The sequence below is a fragment of the Tursiops truncatus genome, chromosome 18 (genome assembly GCF_011762595.2).
Source record: "Tursiops truncatus isolate mTurTru1 chromosome 18, mTurTru1.mat.Y, whole genome shotgun sequence".
Classification (NCBI taxonomy): Eukaryota; Metazoa; Chordata; class Mammalia; order Artiodactyla; family Delphinidae; genus Tursiops; species Tursiops truncatus.
This window is the reverse complement of record NC_047051.1, coordinates 26986338-26993770: the sequence shown is the minus strand read 5'-3', so window position 1 is coordinate 26993770 and position 7433 is coordinate 26986338. Positions and strand designations below refer to the sequence as shown.

General features: G+C 37.6%; 1 pseudogene; it reads left to right on the top strand.

The window, feature by feature from the left end:
- Nucleotides 1–203: 203 nt before the first annotated feature.
- On the top strand, nt 204–1897 carry LOC101317255 (polypeptide N-acetylgalactosaminyltransferase 11 pseudogene; annotated as a pseudogene).
- Nucleotides 1898–7433: the final 5536 nt, after the last annotated feature.

Sequence of the window (7433 nt, the reverse complement as noted above, 5' to 3'; positions counted from 1 at the left end):
TCTCTTTGGGGGGGAAAAAAAAAAAAACGGTGAGAGTTGGGGTGTGAGGCCCCAGGGCCTGGGTGGGTTGGTGGCTGCCACCATGTCCTTGCCTGTGTGATGCTAGGCTTCAAGGCAGCCCAGTCCTGCCTGGCTGGGGCCACAACAGCTGTGACAGCTGCTACAGAGAGGAAGGAGAATGCCACAGCCCTAGTTTGGGAGTCATGAGTGTACCTTTCCAGGATCTTCACCCTGATGAAGAACCTGGAAGTAAAGCCTACAGAATGCACCCCCTGAAGTTCTGTGGGCTTTACACCCACACCCCTCAGGCTACACCCTGGAGTTTTTCACTCTCACTACTCTACACTCAGCCTCCAGCACCAGGTTTTGGTTCACAGATTCTGCTCCAGGAAATTGAAAAAGGCCTTTCAGCTCTGCTAAGTCAATAGTGGGAAGTGTCACAGTCTGATATTTCTGTTGGGTGCCTTTTTATGTCTGTGTCCTGTACAGTTTTTCTTTTTGTTTGTTTCATCTTCAGTGAAGTGACTCAGCCGCTTAAGAATGTGTCCATCAAGGGGTCTGGGCCCCTTGTATCACTCCCCCCCACCCCAAATTCTATCCCTGTTTCATTCCAAGTCTGGTATTAGAGTCATAATTAAATGCAAACAAAATTGTGATATGATAGATAATCATATTGAAGATCCAGAAGAAGGCAATGTGAAATTCTCTTCTGAACTGGATATGATTTTTAATGAGTGATCAGGAATTGTGATACTTAGGCTATCAGAAACATGCCTTTATATGATTATTAGTAACTACTTGGGCAGTCATGGAGATTTGTCAGACACGAGGAGTGAAGCATGTGAAAAAAGTCTTGTCTGACTGGTTTGGGTTGTCTAGTCAAAGAGACACTAAGCCACTAGTGTTGTTATTTGTTTCTATAATGAAGCTTTGTTGGCCTTGCACAGAGGCATAGATGGCACACCAGCACATCATCTCCATGAAATCACCTTTGTGGATAATGATAGTGACTTTGGTGATTTAAATGGAGAGCTAGATGAATATGTCCAAAATAAGAAATACAAGTGTGAGGGATTGATTGGAGGAAGAATGATTGGAGCAACCCACGGTCTAAGAGAACTTCTGGTGTTTCTGGAGTGCAACTGTGAGGTGAATGTGATACAGCTACAGCCTTTGATGGCTGTTATCCAGGAGGACCAGCAGACCATGGCTTGCCCAGTGATTGTTATCATCAGTGTGGATGCACTCACCAATGGCTCACTGTCCTCTATGACACAGGAAGGATTTAGCTGGGGGACACACTTCAAGAGGGATCTTGCTCCCATTTCTGAGCTAGGAAAACCAGAAGGAGCTCCTGCCTCAATAAAGTCACCTACAAGGGCTGGAGAATTGTTTGCCAGGAACAGATGCTATTGCAATGAATTGGACAGTGTGACAGTGGCATGGATTTCCGGGAAGGAGAAAATGTGGAAATATCATTTAGGATCTGAATGTGTGCAGTAAGGTCTTTATTATCCCTTGCTCTATAATAAGAGATGTTTTCTGAAAAAGGTAATCATATGGATCTCCTGAAGGCTAGGACACCATGACACATAACTCCTTCAGGTTGGCACATGTTTGGTTGAATAAATATAAAAAGTATTATATTTCCTTAAGATGTGATCTGAGGACCAACAGCTATGCAAATAACCATGAGTGTGTTGACTTGAGAAAAAAATTGAGCTGTAAATTATTTAAATGATATCTGGAACGTACTTACCCAGAAATGCAGATATCAACACAAGGACAATTTGAAAGTGGACAAAATAAGTGTGAGAAAAAGCAGTTAAGAAACTGTTGCTTAGCCCAGAGAAGAATCAGAGGAAACAAGAGGAGACCTGAGGAGATTCTGATGTAAGTCAGGATTTGGTTACCTCACACTATGTGCTGGAAATTTTTAAAAAATTTTTATTGGGGTATAGTTGATTTACAATGTTATGTTAATTTCAGGTGTACAGCAAAGTGAATCTGTTATACATATGTATATATCTATCCACTCTTTTTTAGATTATTTTCCCATTACAGAGTACTGAGTAGAGTTCCCTGTGCTATACAGTAGGTCCTTATTAGTTATATATTTTATATATAGTAGTGTGTAATGTCATTCCCAATCTTCCAATTTATCCCTCCCCTCATTTACCTTCCCCTACCCCAGGTAACCATACGTTTGTTTTCTACATCTGTACCTCTATTTCTGTTTCATAGATAAGTTCATTTGTACGCATTTCTTTTAGATTCCACATATAAAGCGATATCATGTTTGTTTTTCTCTGTCTGACTTATTTCACTCAGTATGACGATCTCTAGGTCCATCCATGTTGCTGCAAATGGCATTATTTTGTTCTTTTTTATGGCTGAGTAATATGACATTGTATATATGTACCGCATCTTCTTTATCTATTCCTCTGTTGATGGACATTTAGGTTGCTTCCATGTCCTGGCTATTGTAAAAAGTGCTGCAATGAATACTGGGGTGCATGTATCTTTTCGAATTATGGTTTTCTCTGGATATATGATAAACAAAATTGATAAATATTTAGCCAGACTCATCAAAAAAAAAAAAAAAAAGGAGAGGACCCAAATGAATAAAATTAGAAATGAAAATGGAGAAGTTAGAATGGACACCACAGAAATACAAAGGAACATAAGAGATTACTACAAGCAACTCTATACCAATAAAATGGACAACCTAGAAGAAATGAGCAAATTCTTAGAAAGATACAACCTTCAAGATTGAACCAGGAAGAAATAGAAAATTTGAACAGACCAATCACAAGTACTGAAATTGAAACTGTGATTAAATATAACACAACAAACAAAAGTCCAGGACCGGATGGCTTCACAGGAGAATTATATCAAACATTTAGAGAAGAGCTAACCCCTATTCTTCTGAAACTCTTCCAAAAAATTGCAGAGGAAGGAACACTCCCAAGATTATTCTATGAGACCACCATCACCCTGATACAAAAACCAGACAAAGATATCACACAAAAAAGAAAATGACAGGCCAATATCACTGATGAACATAGACACAAAAATCTTAAACAAGTACTAGCAAACCAAATCCAACAACACATTAAAAGGATCATACACCATGATCAAGTATGATTTATCCCATGGATGCAAGGATTTTTCAATATCTGCAAATCAATCAGTGTAATACACTACATCAACATTTTTTATTCTTTTTTAAATTAATTTTTATTGGAGTTGTTTTACAACGTTGTGTTAGTTTCTACTGTACAGCAAAATGAATCAGCTATACGTATACATATATACCCTCTTTGTTGGATTTCCTTCCCATTTAGGTCACCAGAGTGCATTAAGTAGAATTACCTGTGCTATATGGTACGTTCTCATTAGTTGTCTGTTTTATATATAGAATCAATAGTGTATATGCATCAATCCCAATCTCCCAATTCCTCCCACGCCTCCTTTACCTCTTGGTATCCATACAGTTGTTCTCCATGTTTGTGTCTCTATTTCTGCTTTGCAAATAAGATCATCTATACCATTTTTCTAGATTCCACATATATGCATTAATATATGATACTTGTTTTTTTCTTTCTGACTTACTTCACTCTGTATGACACTCTCTAGGTCCATGCACATCTCTACAAATGACCCAATTTTTTCCTTTTAATGCCTGAGTAATATTCTATTGTATATATGTATACATCTTCTTTATCCATTCACCTGTTGATGGACACTTAGGTTGCTTCCATGTCCTGGCTATTGTGAATAGTGCTGCAATGAACATTGGGGTGCATGTGTCTTTTTTAATAATGATATTCCCTGGGTATATGCCCAAAAGTGGGATTGCTGGGTCATATGGTTGCTCTATTTTTAGTTATTTAAGAATTCTTCATACTGTTTTCCATAGTGACTGTATCAATTTACATTCCCACCAACAGTACTTCAAAACTACAGTAATCAAGACAGTATGGTACTGGCACAGAAACAGAAATATAGATCAGTGGAACAAGATAGAAAGCCCAGAGGTAAACCCACAAGGCTCTGGTCACCTAATCTATGACAAAGGAGGCAAAAATATATAATGGAGAAAAGACCGTCTCTTCAATAATTGGTGATGGGAAATCTGGACAGCTACATGTAAAAGAATGAAATTAGAATGCTCCCTAACACCATACACAAAAATAAACTCAAAATGGATTAAAGACCTAAGTGTAAGGCCAGACACTATAAAACTCTTAGAGGAAAACATAGGCAGAACACTCTTTGACATAAATTGCAGCAAGATCTTTTTTGACTCACCTCTTAGAGTAATGAAAATAAAAACAAAAATAAACAAATGGGACCTAATACATCAACAAATTGAAGAATAAAAACCATATGATCATCTCAATAGATGCAGAGAAAGCTTTTGATAAAATTCAACACCGACTTATGCTAATAACTCTCCAGAAAGTGAGAAACTACCTCAACATGATAAAGACCATATATGACAAATCCACTGCAAACATCATTCTCAATGGTGAAAAAGTAAAAGCATTTCCTCTAATATCAGGAACAAGACAAGGATATCCATTCTTGCCGCTATTATTCAACATAGTTTTGGAAATCTTATCCTAGCCACAGCAATCAGAGAAGAAAAAGAAATAAAAGGAATCAAAATTGGAAAAGAAGAAGAAAAGCTGTCATGTTTGTAGATGACACGATTCTCTACATAGAAAACCCTAAAGATGCTACCAGAAAACAACTAGAGCTCATCAATGAATCTGGTAAATTTGAAGGGTACAAAATTACTACACAGAAATCCCTTGCATTCCCATACTTTAACAATGAAAGATAGAAAGAGAAATCAAGGCAACAATCCCATTTACCATTGCATTAAAAAGAATAAAATACCTAGGAATAAACTTACCTAAGGAGGCAAAATACCTATACTCAGAAAACTAAAAGATACTGATGAAAGAAATAAAATATGACACAAACAGATGGAGAGATATACCATGTTCTTGGATTGGAAGAATCAATATTGTGAAAATAACTGTACGACCCAAAGCAATCTACAGATTCAGTACAATCCTTATCAAATTACCAATGGCATTTTTCACAGAATTAGAAAAAAATTTACAATTTGCTAGAATTTTTTGTTTGGAAAGTAGGATATAAGTGCTACTGCATTAAAAACAAATAAATAAAAGATCCTAGTTCCATCCATTGCTTCATACCCATTAGAGTTCTATTGTGTGAAAGAAAGTTTAGCAAACCCTAAGTATTCAAAGATGAGTAAGACTAAGCTTGTTTCCCCCAAGAACATACAGTATACCATGGGAGACAAATAAGCAGATGATCATGCTGCTGTTCATTCAATCACTAGGAGTCAAGGCAAAGAGGGAATTACAGGATGACTCCCACAGGATGGGAATAAATGTTGACTTCAACAAAAAAAAAAAAAATGGCAGGGTGTAGTGGAAGAACACAGCTGGCAAGGAAGATGATGAATTAGAAAGTGAAAGACAAAACACAAATTTTGTGGTGCATTTAAAACATTTTTTGGAAGAAATTAATATATCTAGAGGAGTATTACATCAATAGGTTTACAGCTATAGAAGCTATTAGAGCTGAAGATAAAGGCTTCCATGTCATCCCAATCTGGTAGGGAGACATTATGATGCAAAATGGAATGGAATAAAAAGACACACTTGGCGTAAGTTTGCAATGTAGTGAGGGATTGATTTAGAATGTATTGTGTGTGACCTTTCACAAATCACTTCACTTTTGGTCCCCATTTTACTGTTCAGTAAAATTAGAAAATAAAACTAAGAACTTTTTCCAACACTAACATGTATTTTGAATGAATTCCATTTTTTCTCTTTTCCTATCCCTCTGTATCTCCACCAAACTTTGAGAATATCCTTTTAACACACAATAGAATCAGCAAGGTTAACATAATGGGGATTTTTTTAAAATGTCAATTTCCTATGAATTTCTCACTTACGGGTCATGCTACACTGGAAAAAGGTCATCATTAAACAATTTTAAAAGCTGCTCCTGCTCTAAGCTGGAAAAACCATCTTGTTTCCATTTCCCCTACAATTGGGTGGCATTTCTGCTCTTGGAAATCCAAAGGACAGCCCCATGGAAGCCCCACTGATCATTGTATTGGAGTATGCTGTGCATTCCCATGTCAATGTCAGTCAAGTTCAGTTTTCTCCATAAAAGCTGTAGTCAGTTTCTACCATGTGGAACAGCATTAAGTGGTGGTAATAATAGAATACTCAGCCTTGCACAGAGTAGGTGCTGGTAATATTTTTTAATATTTTATTTATTTATTATTTATTTATTTTAGCTGTGCCAGGTCTTATTTGTGGTGCGTGGGATCTTCGGGGTCTTTTTTTTTTTTTTCTTTTTGGTTGTGGCAAGTGGACTTCTTAGCTGTGGCATGTAGGCTTCTAATTTGCGACATGCAGACTCTTAGTTGTGGCATGCATGTGGGATCTAGTCCCCAACCAGGGATCGAACTCAGACCCCCTGCATTGGGAGTATGGAATGTTACCCACTGGACCATCAGGAAAGTCCCCAAATTTTTTTTAAAAATTCAAATCATTTGTTTATGCTAAAAGTTAAGATTTATTTTAGCAGTGTTCAACATGTGATTCTGTGTTAGAGTGCCAAAGATCCTCTGGGTGTTGATCACATAATTTCTAAATTGAACAACAAACAGTCTAAGACTGAATAAGAACTTTGGGTAAACATAAATCAGAAATACAGCAGGTGTTTTTAGCATCTTTTTTTTTTTCAGTACGTGGGCCTCTCACTGCCGTGGCCTCTGCAGCCGCGGAGCACAGGGTCCGGACGCGCAGGCCCAGCGGCCATGACTCACAGGCCCAGCCGCTCCACGGCATGTGGGATCCTCCCGGACCGGGACACGAACCCTCATCCCCCGCATCGGCAGGCGGACTCGCAACCACTGCGCCACCAGGGAAGACGTAGCATCTTTTACCACATTTAAAAAATACAATGGCATGGGTCAGTGACTATATGTGTGTATTAAATTAACATGACAGTCATATTCTAATTGCAAAACACTGTAGTATTATAATTCCTGGTTACCAATTCAGAAAAATGCATCTTAGGGCATGGCAGTAGATTATAATAGAAAAATATGGACCAAATCAAACTTGAGAAGAAGGAAAGTAAAGCTGAATACAGGTGAACATTTTTGAATGAGATGGATGAGCATCTCTGAATGAAATATTCAAGACTGTGCAGCAAACTGCCTCCTGAGGGAAATAAGAAAATTCAATTTCATGGACAAATTAAAATTAGAATCAAAAGTCTCTAAAAGACACACACACACACACACACACACACACACACACACATATTTGTGTTTAGCAAAGACAAGAAGATTACTAGTTAAGTTA